General features: G+C 38.9%; 1 protein-coding gene across 2 annotated transcripts in view; it reads right to left on the reverse strand.

The window, feature by feature from the left end:
* LOC307263163 (interferon-induced very large GTPase 1-like) overlaps positions 1-4,770 on the reverse strand; it is a 40,308-nt gene extending 35,538 nt beyond the window's left edge. For both annotated transcript variants that reach the window (XM_080044236.1, XM_080044235.1), the window contains exon 1: positions 4,724-4,770. The gene's annotated coding sequence lies outside the window, so the exon portion shown is untranslated. The remainder of the gene's footprint in view (positions 1-4,723) is intronic.
* Between the last annotated feature and the right edge of the window lie 9,246 nt (positions 4,771-14,016).

A 14,016-nucleotide genomic window follows, 5' to 3' on the forward strand; every position in this document is an offset into this window, starting at 1 on the left:
GGATGAATTAGAAGCTATTGAAGAAAGACACTTGGATTTTCCATTAAAATGTTCATTTAAAATAAAATGTTATGCAGGGTCCTCTGGGTTGGGCTTGGTAGTCTTTTTCTTTTACGGGACATATTTCTCTGTAATGTAATGAATACATTTAAATGCAATGAGAGGAACGAAGCAGAAGAACTCTGTTGTCCAGCTATCTTTTTTTCCACAGACGAGGCTGAAATAGGTTATACAGTGCATGGGCATCCGAGCCCCATTTCCAAATGTTTTTAAATAAACTCAATACACACTGTGCGTGAACGTGACGTGATCAGTTAAACTTGGATTACCTCCCAGATGAACTGATTAAATTATTGGGCTATTAACTATCTAGACCAAAACATTGTATTCATTTTTTTGTATGATATAATAATATGATGTTAATATCAAACACATAAAATTAAATTTAAAAAAAAAAAAATTAAAAAATTGGGGGGGCCTGTCGGTCGGGGGCCCTAAGCAACCCCTAAATTTGCTTATGCCTCGGGCCCGGCTCTGATTGTGAGCGCACTGCAGACGCTTCATTTCTGCAATGTGTGCTCATTAAAATGTCAGCTTCACTTAAGAGTCAACAGTTGTGTGGGTCAGAACAGTGCAGTGCAAAATATGCAGCATAAAGCTATAACATTCGTCTACGACCGTGATGTTAAATCACCTTCACACAAAGCCTCCGCCCGAGCAAAGCAGCGAGTCGATCGCTGTGACGGTGAAAATCACCGGGACTCGGGAGACCTCGCCAGTGTGAGCGAGTGAGACGCCGCTCAGAAAAAACTCTGTGGTTTTATGGATGAAATCACAGTCGGGGATATCCTGCCCGTTAACGTTGTCTACGGGAACGGCTTCTGCGATCTGTTTCTATATCTCGAGTCTAAATCATGGACATATACAGAATACAGAGAGCCATGTCGGCAAACTGACAGCGCGACTAAATAAAGGGACTGTACAGTGAGCTGCGTCCCTCCGTTACTTTCTGTTTTCAGCCGAGTAGGCTAAGTCACATTCACCTCTAAAGCATTGACAGTGTTTAATCAAAGCCTCTAATTTTTTATTTTTTATTATCAAAAAGGCTTTGATTGAGACTTTTAGCCAATTCTAAAGTCTGAACACACACACAGCAGCAGGCAGTAGTGATACTTTACGGTGCCCGATTTTAACGCTGATTGGACAATACTCATGACGTCTACCAAAGATGTTTTATTGCCAAGATAACTATATTCCCTTGTCTCACACTACGGTAACTCGCCCACACAGTTCAGACTGGGAAGCGCTGGCTGACTTCTCTGGCAGCTGCCGCTACCCCAACCCCCCCCCCCCCCTCCCAAAAACAAAAACTCTTCGGATCTATACGATTCACGTGGGTCATATATTTTGATTCAAAACGGCGAAAAGCGACGAGTTTGCAGGTATGTAATTAAAACCAAACTTTAAAACATTAAACATAGCCTATTAAATAAATAAGTATACATATTGGTACAATTTAGGATAAATTAAATAGGTTGTTGTGAATGTGTTGGGAGTAGCTTTTCAGTGGCTTATTTAAAACTGTTTAAATAGACTAGGCTACTGTTGACTGCTCGCTGCAGCTGAATGAGTTTGGTATTTTATGTATTTATTTATTTGCACACACTCAACACACTCAACAAATACATTAACACATGTAAAGATTAAAAGAGTATGTGCTGGAGAGGTCAGAAACCCGAATGGGCTTATCGAGTGACCTCTCCAGGTTACATATAAACAAAAAAAAATATATAAAAAAAAAATATATATATATATATATATATATATATATATATATATATATATATATAAAAAGAAAACAATTACCAAAACCTTTGGTAGTTGCCTTTCAAGCTAGAAAAAAACGCTAACTTCCTGTTCTTACCGGCTTCAAAATAAAAGTCAACTCACGTTTGGCTAGTAACAGGCTTTTAATGTGAAGGCGCACAGGAAATGTTCTGTTTGTACACGCGCTAACTTAACTGCAGTAATGTGCCGTCTCCTTCCGGTAATTACCCGTTGGTGAAGTTTATTAGAGGCTTGCATCGCCGCACGAGCACAGATCCCGAGGTCACATATCTTTCACCAGCCAAAGTGGAGGGTGGACTCAATAACTTACTTGCCTAAGTCTACATTTACCCCCATTTGGAGTATTAATGTAGAGCACTCTAAGCAGTGTTTTGCAGCGCTCCTCTGTGTTTCAAAGACAGCCTCTCCTCATAAGCTACCTGTCGCACGAGTGCGAATGGATTTGTATTCATCATCGCACGTGATCAATTTCAGTAGCAAATGCGATCAAAACTGTCGCACTGTACAGCCCTGGTTACTAGGATACATTTCTATTGTTTTAATTTAAATTTAGACTTATTTTATGTACAAGCCTAAACGTTAGATATCACATACCATTTAATCAAACACATACGTTGATCTATAGGCCTATCCTATTTATCATTGTGTAAAATTAATAGTTTTTTAGGATTTTCTTTTAAACATAGGGGTTAATAAAGTCAAATAATAAAGCAACAATCTGGGAATGTGGTAGAAGCATTTATACCATAGTCTTTGCGAATACTCTATTCTGATTGGCTAGAGAACATTCCATAGGTGTGGATTAACCCCTGATATATGGACACCAAGATGGAACTGTTAAACATTCTGTCCACTTTGATGCATCGCCGCTGATTAAACAGTGTTGATAAGTGATTTATAAAGCATAAAATATCCTGCCTTGCAATAGCCTCTGAACAACACAGGATGGCGCTCGTAACACACAAGCTGCGATAACGAAAGTAGTGAAATAAATTGGCTAAGCTAAATGTCCTCTGGCTAAACTTCAATGTCCAATAAATGTTTTTGATATAAAGAGCATTTCTATTAAGTAATGTAGAGATGAAGATTAAAGAAAATGTCAGGCTGGTCTCTAAACTTTTCCGGAGCTGTATTGGCTGATTACAGCGTGCTCAATGTTGTTGTGTCTTTGTGTTGGTTTTATTGAAATCCCAATAAAATAAATGTATGTGTGGGGTTGTAATGTGAAAAATGTGGAAAAGTTCAAGGGGTATGAATACTTTTTCAAGCCACTGTATGAATTTCAGTGTATGTGTTTGGACACACACACACACACACACACACACACAGACACTTACTTGTCAAAACACACATTCACTACACTATGCCCTGTGGCAAAAATCAAGATTAGTTTTTACTTTTTTTTTTTAATAATACCGTAATGTCAGTAACACTTTACAATAAGGGTTATATTAATTAACTGTTAGTTTCCTCTTAGTTAATGATAATTAGCATTAACTCACCATTAACTGCTTAATACTTAATAAGCTTTAACAAAGCATCAACTAACTGTGTAAATGCTTAACCAAGCATTAGTTAACTAAGCATAGTCATGGTTAACCAAGCATTAACTAACATTAAGAGTTAATGATAAGTATGAACTCAATGTTAAAAGCATTAACCAACATTTAATTAATGTACCCTTATTGTAAAGTGTTACCGTAATTGCTTTATATTCATGACAAAAATTGGCCTTAGGAAGTGGTTAGGAGTTTTTTAAAGGATGCACCAAAGCCACTACGACTAACATGGCACGTTGGCGTCCCCTTTGGACAAAAGCGGTAGTATTTTTACGACGCCCGCTGTCGCAAAGCTGTTTTCTAGCTTGTGCCAGGCGTGCGAGTGTGAACTGAGAAGGGCGCAATATAGTGCATGTTCGTGTGTTGAAAGTGTGAGGACTCTTTTCGGCTCTGTGAGAGTGGTTTTGACACTGCATCAACTAATGCCAGTCAGTGCTACACACACCTGATTGCAATGAGTTGATGCAGCAGCGTCACCTAACTACTCTCTCTCACGGAGCTGAAAGATTACATGTCCTCACAGAAAGCGAATGAACGAGAGACGGCAGTTAGTATGGATCACGATGACGTAAAGTGTTTGTGTTGTTGATGCAAATAATGACTATTTCAGATAATGGTTATCTGATGATGGTGAAGCAAAGCAAACTTTGTGTTAGTACCAACCGCTCATTCATTTAGGAGTAAACACTGCTAGTCTAGTTTCGCTCTCGTGAAATTGTATACATGTTGCTTGGCAACGCCTTTGTCCCGCCCGTAGCCTATATCGCTCTCCCTTTTAGCTTTTCTTCATTGCATTCTTTTTTTTCTTTGATGGTTCAGCCCCGTTATCAGTCATTATGACGACAAATAACTGTCTCAAACAAGGCTCCCGCTCCCCTTCCCTCATCTGGAGGGATAGGCTTCTCAAATCGCATTGCTGCTCCACACTGAAATCTGCGACCAACGGTCGGATATGTGACCATAGAGCCTGCACGAGCGAACCGAAAATCGGACTCGGTGTGCGACCAGACCAAAAGCAGTAATAAAAACTATATAAAAACGTCTTTCTTTGCACTGATGGTCTCGTTTGCTGTTAAAGATAATTTATGATTATCAGAGGAAACATGAGGCTGTTTAAAAGATATTTAAATGTTACTCGTAGCCGCTTTAAGTTTACAGCATCATGATGAGCCTAGGTGTGGACTGCATAGTAAGCAAGCAAACATAATACAAACTTTTTCATAAAAGTTTACCTGTATTTCAAAACTAATTTGCAAAGAGAGAAGACAGAAGATTGAAGTTAAAGATTAAGCAAATAGAACTTTGTATGAACTTACCATTTTGGTGTGGTTTCTGACTTGTGCCTGGTTAGTGTGGATGTGGCCGCCTCTATGGAAATCCTACCACAGGTTCAGAGCTTTATAATGTGAATGATGTAACCCAAATAGGTGTACCTATTACAAACCCCTCCCATTTGATAGGTACACTCATCTGTTTGGATCAACATGACATGGCAAATAATCTAATTTTCAGTTTCACTTTGAGTGGGATGTTATCTTGAATGTGAAAATAGAGTTGATGTTGCACTTACGCGAGTCATTTATTAACTTGGAACACGGAAAAAGTTTTTGAGAATGTTAAAGATTTTTAAAATGCAGACAGGGGCATGCATTATCCCACTAACTTATTCCTCTTCATTTGAATAGAGATTATTTGTACATTTCATCCAAACTTTCACCTAAAACTGCTGCCTCTCACTCCCAAACCGTGTGTTTGACTGACAAAATTAATTTACCATATACCAGGAGTCTATGCGGCAGTTGGTGTAAGTTGGTTGGACACCCTTCCGCTTAAAAGCTCACAGCTCCCAATTCTTAGGTCCGTTTGGTTCCATAGACACATGTATGCGACCGGCACAAGATAACTTACCTTTTGATAAACAATTACCCATGTGGAGATACATTTGAGCGAGTGAGAGCGAGCTGAAAAGTGTGTGGTGTTTTTTTTTAACAAATTCTACACCAACGGTAGCTGTGAACATTCCCTTCCACTGCTTTCATTGTAAAATCTCAAAAGATACATTTTACATGCTTTCAAACAAGGTTGAACATTTAAAATGTTGAATGAAGTATGAATGAGAAGAAAGGGTTTGAAGTCAATGTGTCATGTTGAAACGCTTCGCTCAGCTTTTTGACATTTTTTCAGCAAATGTTGTGGAAAATTTTGAATATATTTGAAGTTATGAATGTGAAAAAAAGTTGAATAATAGTTAGAATGACCTGAAGGAGTTGAAGATTTTGAAGTCGGAATGAAGTTTCAAGGTTGAAACGTGTTGAAGTAGATGAGTTTAAAAAAAGTGGGCGGAATAATAATAAATATGTGTATTGGAATAATATACTCAAATTTAAGTGAATATTGCTTTCAGATGTTTTATGCAGTTTTGCACACAGATGAATGTTATCTTGGTATTTAGAGAAGTGTAATTTTCTTTATTTTGTGAACATGAAAATTGAACAGCACTGATGTGAATGTTTGTATGACTACAACAATTGTGTTTATATTTTCTAGTTTCACTGTGCTATATCGACAGCACTATGGTGCCAATGCTGATGATTCCTCCTATGATGAGCCGTGATGGAATGCTGCAGTAATCTGATTGATGAGACCGAGTCGTAAATCTATACACAACTTATATAACGAAGATGATTAAAACATTCCTGCTTCAAGGAAGTGGAGAGAGAAAAACACAAACCTTGAGTTCCAACATTGTGAGAACAGCATCTGATAAAGGTGTACTGTATGTGTGTTTTCTGTGTCAGTGCACATAGCATTTAAATTTATTTTTCCGATTGCTTAACGACAGTGGGCACAACTGGAGCTACATGTGCAAACCTCTAACTACAGTCTGCACAGCAGCAGTTCATGTGGACCAAACTACAGTTCGGTTTTCATTGCTTGAACACAGTTTTGGAATTTCAGCTGAAATCCAAACAATTGAAAAAAGGCGCTTGCGCTCGGAAAAAGGCAGTAGGTGTACCCGGCCCTAAGAAGGTGTCTTGTTTTTTTTCAGTGTTTGAGTGTGTGCGAAGAAACAAAACAAAAAAAAAAATACAATCAAAGTTCCAACAGATGTTTTAAAATCTGCCGACTTCAAGGGCCAGAGGAGGATTCCTGTTCTTAACTGAGCAACTAAATATCTCAGATTTTTTTGCAAAATCACAAAAACTGAATTATTTTGGCTCCAAAGTTTTTGCACAATTAAAACCAAAATTTACCTCAAACTTTTACAGATGTTCCCGACAAAATGTTATTAATTAAAAATGTATTTGCAATGACCACCAATGAGGAAACAGTAGAGCTTTGAATTTGTGTGCATTAGTTAAGTGTAAAGTAAATGCTCCTAAATCCAAAACAAGTCATCCTATTAACACCAAACTTAACACATGTTTTTTTTTTTTAAGATATTTTTTTGGCATTTTTATGCTTTATTGATAGTGTAGAGACAGAGTTGAAATGGGGCAGAGAGGGAAGTGACATGCTGGAATCGAACCCGGGTCCGCTGCTGGCCGAGGCCCATGGGGGGGACGCCTTACCAACTGAGCTAAGGGCACCCCTTTAACACATGTGTGTCCTATGGTTCTTAGGTGGGTACTAGTTTCGTCAAATTACTCCAGAATGGGGCGCCAAAAACACAAAAACTAAATATCTCCTAATCCACTTGAGCCTATTTTTCTCTGTGATTTTTTTGCGTTTTGGTATATAACACCCAAACTGAACCACATTCAAAAACTTTATATCCCCTGATTCTGTGAAGTGAGCGGCCGGCGCTGCGGTCGACAACGCTCGGGACCCGAGTTGCGTGGGAGGCTAGGCCCCCGTTCATAACTGCTTGTAGTCAGTGTTTCCCCTACCATTATACAGGCCTGGCGGGACCGCCAGGCCAACGGGACCCCCCGCCAGGCCAACAGCAGCCTGACTTAAACAAATAAAAATAAAAAATGTTTTTTTTTTTTTACTTTTTCCGTAATAATCATTTGCGAGCGTCTGCGCGGCACTGTCGGTCTACCCCTCGTGTGCGCCTGTCTTTACAACCTCTCATTTGATCATCCCATCAGCTGATCTGTGTGTCTGTGTGTATGTGTTCTGCGCGCGGCGCCATGCGCGTGTGCATTCGGTGCGCACTTTTTGACACGGAAGCCAATGAGCAGGAGCATGACTAGCAAGCAAACGTTGAACTAGTGGCGAAAATAAAACCAGCGCCTGCTCTATGGAGAGATGAAGGACTCAGTAACAGGGACGTTGAACAGGAAAAAGTGCTGAGCAAAACTTAGAAAGTTAAAATCGCTACGTCGCCGTGGCAACACAACCAATCTGTATCAACAGCAGAGAAAGCGCAGAAAAAACGGCATGCACACGTTTCAGTAAGTTTACAGAAGTGCCACACTGCTACTGCCTTTGGCATTCTTCTCAGAAAAGCTGTATTTTCAGGGGACATATTCATTTATTTATTGTTTTAACTGTTAAGTTATCTTGAAAACAGCAGGCCATAGTAGGCCTACAAGCTTTATTTGTTTGTATTTTCAATGCCAGGCCTAGCCTACTTTATTTTTATGTTTTAAATTGAGAAATAGGCTAGATGAAATATAATGGTCGGAATAGGGAATAGGGAATTTGCCTTATGTAGCACACATGTTGATAGGCTAATCATGATGTGTAGCCTATGTTAATTTATTTATTTTCAACAAGGCTATTTGCATAAAAAAAACTAAAGAAATGTTTTCAATAGGCTAGCTTCAAGGTGAGGTGATTCAGATTATTCCAGAAATGAGTAGGCCTACTAAACAGGACCTGTCTATATTAGATCTTAGTGTTTATTGTTTTTAATTGAAATCCACCTGTTTTTCTTCAATAGTTTACATGGCTTGTGTCTCCAAATTATTACAGAAAAGTTATAGGCAGGACATATGACAGTTGACAGTTGTTTACAGAGCACAGAATTAAACAGATTTCACCTCTCAAAGTGCACCAGATTGATGCATTTAACTTTAAAAGGATAATGTTTCTTCTGCAGGGGGATTCCCCCAGACCTCCCTAGAAGGCCTATTCTCACCCAGCAGTATCTAAAAATCCTGTGAGAAACACCACATGTACAAACGTACTGAATGTGAAAGTATAACCCTATGCCCAATTTTTTTTTGGCATTTTTATGCTTTATTGATAGTGTAGAGAGAGTTGAAGTGGGGGGAGGTTAAAATAATAACTTATAATCAGAATTTATCATAAATGAAAAGAAAATGAAATCCATCTGACTGGTTTGGAACGTCACATGATGCGGTCGGTGCTTTTGGGACTGAAACATTCTTCTCGTTAGAGGTAATAAATAACTTACAAGGAAGCAGTCAAAACCCAGGTGAACAATGGAATGTTTGGTTCAGTTGTTGTGAAGAAGAATCCAGATAATTATACACCTGAATGGTCCTTGCAGAAAAACCACATGGATTTTTAACATTTTTCCCACGATCAAATGTGATGGTTTCAGTGTTGGTAGCCTAAGACTTCAAATCACCTCAAAGGCTCAAACTATATCAAATTAGATCATACAGTTGAATCAAAACTAACACGCAAAAGTTGAACATTAAATGTAATGCAGGATTATTGTATAGACTACACATTTGAGCTAGCTGTTTGCGCTTGCTCCAATTGTGTGCAATATGTTTGTATTTCTTTCCCCATTTTGCTAGGCTTGTTGTAATTAGGGGGCCACGCCCGAGTAGGGCCTGGGACAGCGTTATGCAGAGCAATAGATTTTGTTAGGATTTTTATTATTTTCATTATTCTCGGTTTCATCAGAAATGATAGCTCTATATCTTCTAGGTCTTCCTCCAAGCATTTACTCTCCCTGCCCCTGTCTTCTTTGGTCCACTTAAAAAAAATATTCTGAGGGGGCGCCCTTAGCTCTGTTGGTAGGGCGTCCCCCCCATGGGCCTCGGCCAGCAGCGGACCCGGGTTCGATTCCAGCCCGCGGTCGTTCTCTGCATGTCACTCCCCTCTCTGCCCCATTTCAACTCTGTCTCTACACTATCAATAAAGCATAAAAATGCCAAAAAATATCTTCAATCTGCAGTGTTTGAAATGCACAAGGCTGAAATCCATTCTGTTTTGAATGTGTGGTTTACAGTTGTGTCAGCAGTGTTAGCATTTAAACAAGAGTTTTGAAAACTCTGTTTAAGCAATGAAAATCGAACTGGAGTTTGGTCCACATGAAAGTTTGAGGTTTGCACATGTAGCTCCAGTTGTGCCCAATGTTGTTTAGCAATTGAAAAAAACTGTGAATGCTATGTGCACTGACAGGAAACACACCCACACCTTTATCTGAGGCTGTTACAATGTTGGAACTCAAGGTTTGTGTTTTTCTCTCTCTACTTCCTTGAAGCAGGAATGTTTTAATCATCTTCGTTATATAAGTTGTGATTAAAAGATTTATGACTGGGTCTCATCAATCAGATGCCATGGTTTTTTTATTCCGTTCTTGGGCGCTTTGTGACAGCTGCAGAAAACTTTAAGGTGGACCGTTTTCTTTCATGTTACTCAGTGGATGAGTTGATGTTGTGAATCAATCAAGCCACCTTAAATGTCAAAATTATGACCGTTGTGTTTGTGTTATCGTCTCTCTAGGCCGGGTGACATACAACTTCATGATTTCATTTATGTTTTATACATTTTTACTTTTTACCGGGAACAATGCAATATTTTTGATTAAAACAAGGTTTGTTCATCATGTATCAGAGCTCCCACATATGGATGATTCTACTGTCTTCATGGGAGCTCAGCTCCCACTGGCTCCCACGTAACTCAAACCATGCAGATGACTGATGAAATGTAACATGATTCGCTAAGGGTGTATTCACACTGTGAAAGTCCACTAGTTCACTTGCTTTGGTCCATACCAAATTAAATTTAGATTATTTTTGTTTAGTGTGGTCCACTTCCATAATTCCCTTTTTGCAAGTGAAGCAGCATTACGAAGCAAAACCACACGTGAGCTGAGGTCATTCATTCATTGGACAGACATTCTGTGGCGGGGAAAGCACAAAGTGAAAACTGCCAAAGTGTAAGCAATCATAGAGATATTCAATAGCCTGCGATAGTCTTTATCTTGTGCCATCAGCAAATAACAACTGTGCGCCATTTAAAATCTGTAGGCTAAATAGACGGCAAGTAATTTACGCTGTTTAAGAGAGAGGAGGGGGGGGGGACACTACTGCATGATCTACAGTTTGATCTAATTTGGGGTTGAAAATAATAAACAAATACATCTAGGCCTACATACAATTAAAAATATAAAATGATTGTTGTTTTATATGGTTATAATATGTATTGCCTATGTCAATGCCACATTTTGTGGCTTTTAGCCTATCACGTGAAACATATTATTTTCACTGCACTTTGGTTGCTGAGTGCGCAGCTGCGAGAAGAATAGGCTCAAGCTGACACACAGCTGATTTACCTCATCTTCACATCTCAACAAGCTCACCTCACCTTGCTACAGCCTGACTGTTCTTTCCTTTGAGTCTATTGGTGAAGCCTTCAGTCCTGATGCTGCATCACTGGGCTGTGCTGAGGTGGAGTACAGGACAGGTGGCCCAACATATTTCAAATGAGCATCTGAGAAGAGAAGTATACATGACTTATTGTTTGTTAAATTATAATAAAAAAAGGTGAAAATTCATGATAGTGCGAATTAGATAAGATGCAACTTTTTGTCATAATGAAATGAAGTGCAGAGAAGCAGTAAAGTGCAGTGTGATAGCAAATGAAACATATTGTAAAGTGAAGGTAAAGTTAAATCAAACGGAAACGTTTGTAACCGGCTTTTTTCATAAATCAGAATCAAGCCTTCTGATGGATATCTCATGGCTTTATGTAAAGCACTTGGAAAGGCCTTGTGTTTAAAAGTGATGCAAACTAACACTACAAGCACGTTTTAGACAGTATCAACTGTTACACAATAAACCAAAGGTTCACAAGCATTAATTATAAACTGGACGGAACAGGAATAGCTTTCTAATGACTATTACAAGCAGTGCAAACTATGGCTAAGTTATGAAAGGTGTGTTAGGCTACCTGAAAAATCTTTCCAAATGTCTCTGATGAATTTAAGCTGGGAGTAACGTTACCCATCTTCCAAAAATAAGCTAGCAAGTTCACACACTGCTCCAACAACAATTACAACAATGCAGCACACTATTCATTCATCACATTAAGGTTACCGTAGGCCTACCTCTGTCTTTGTCACGTTTTTCCTCCTCTTCTTTTCAATTTGTTCTTCCCTTGGCATCAGTGAGCTTCAGTCTTGTTGACATTGTGATGTTTATAATATAATAGCGCTCTTTTCTTCTTTTCTTCCGGTCCCGGAATCAAAATACCTGACTGATCGCCAGAAATAATGAAAATTCGAACGAGCAGGGGGGAGGAAAGGGGGGGGGGCGCTCTCTGTGATCTATTTAATAGTATTGTCTGTAGTTGTTATTGTAAACTTAACTCATATTTAAAAATTATAGTATTAACAGTGTCAAAAAACAGTGTCAAAAATAAATAAAGTGTTGGTCATTTATTTTTTATTTTTGTTGTGGCGCCCGATATGGATGGATGCAACTTTAACATTCACCTAGACGGCCTGTGCCTAGGGCCGGCCCTGGTACTAGTTGATAATACGGCATGTGAGTTTTCAAGAAAGTGTTACTTTTTCAGGTCAATATACTTATATGGATGAACCATGTTTATTGTGAAAAGTTTTTTGTTAATTGACAGTTGCATTTTGTGGTGAAAAAAAAAACTCTATATTCATCATGTCATAAAACATGTATTTGTTTCATTCTGATATTCTTGTGTCCTCTCGATAACTTGATGATACGACTGATAAAACCTCATTTATTAAAATGATACCTGTTGTTACAAGGGCTGTCACTTATTCCAATAATGAATTCCGAACATTATTTGTTCGAATATATCCCCCCAGTGTTCTGTCCGAGCCCGGCCTGTTATAATAACGTTATCTTTTAGCCCGAGCCTGATTTTAAACCCGACATTTCTTAATAAGTTCGCTGCTATAACTAAAGTTTAAAAACACATATCCGAATTGTTTGAATTAATGAAATCTGTTCAGATTAATAAACGGTTCACGGGGGGCATGTAACAGCAACAGATTAACATCTTGATTAACATTAGCTTGGTTTACTGATAGATCAAGAGGGTTTACAACAGGTCAAACTGATACAACAGTTAGAAAGCGCCCTCTGCTGGATCACAAGAGAAACTACTTTTAATGGTCTGATGCTGATGAGTCTGCAGCACACATATCAAACAGGACATTACAGTTTAAATATGAACTTGTATCTTGTTATCCTTTTAATGTTTAATCCCATGTTTAGATATTATTGTGTCTTATTTAGTTTTATTCTTCTTACCTGCCCAGGGACTACAGGTGGAAAATAGCAGTTTGCTAAAACCTGGTACAATGCATCTCTCCTTGCTCTAAACAAGGTTAATGTTTCTGTTGTACATTGTCCCTGTTTAAATGAGTTACATTACAATTTTTCACCCCACCTTCGAAAGAATATTTGAATTTCAATTAAAAAGTGACAGCCCTACTATGTAGTTACCCAGTAAGTAGCCTGTTCTTTCATAGTAAATACTGGGGAAGATCACATACCTTGTATTCTTGGTGTAGTTGTTAATGGGTCCCAGGTCATGGCGCTTGTGGACAGATGTACAGATAACTGAAATATAAGAAAAAACAACCTGCAGTAAAGGTCCACGGGTCGGATTTGAACCCGCGACGACTCCAACAAAGGCCAGAGCCGATATGGTAAGCCTCAATCAACTACGCCACCGGAGCACCCTTATTCAAATTTTCTAACTTTACTCATGAACTTCAACTTCCTGTCTTAAACCCGTTTTTAAACAGTACAATTCAGTGCTTTACAAAACCAACACACCTTATAACACTAAACAATAAGTCAAGGAGTGAGCCACGTGTGTTGTAACCCCAATAAAACAAACAGGGAGAGACTAGCGTGGTCTGTACTAGCTTACAGCAACTAGCTTCTTGCTAACAGTGACAGTTTAGCTAACGGCGCCGCCATTACACTTCTCTCGGCGAGCGGTCGGACTTTAATAGTTACAAATTACATTAATTTTCACGCTCATACTTTACTGAAACAGTCTCTATGCATTCTCCGTTCAGTAACAGTTGACTTATCTTACGTTTTAAACATATTACCAACCTGGAATATCAGTAAACAATGATGACCGGGGAGACGTGGCTTTTCTTCATTGCATCCTTATTCGTTATGGCCATGGGGTTAAAGGAATACTTCACCGATACAGAACCTGCTTTCTATCATTATAAAATGGCTATTATAATATAAGGAAAGAGGTTTGTCTTGACTCAGTCTTCCCTTGGCCCAGCTGTCCTGATATTCCACACCCCACACACTCCAATGGATGACGTATTCTGCGTCATCAATTGGAGTGTCTGGGTGTGGACGTTTGCGTGCCAGAGGGCCCGAGGACTACAGGCCTTTAGTTCCGCACATTTTTATGCCCACCAATAAGGAATGAGGGGGGC

Source organism: Ammodytes marinus, assembly GCF_949987685.1.
Source record: "Ammodytes marinus genome assembly, chromosome: 16".
Taxonomy (NCBI): Eukaryota; Metazoa; Chordata; class Actinopteri; order Uranoscopiformes; family Ammodytidae; genus Ammodytes; species Ammodytes marinus.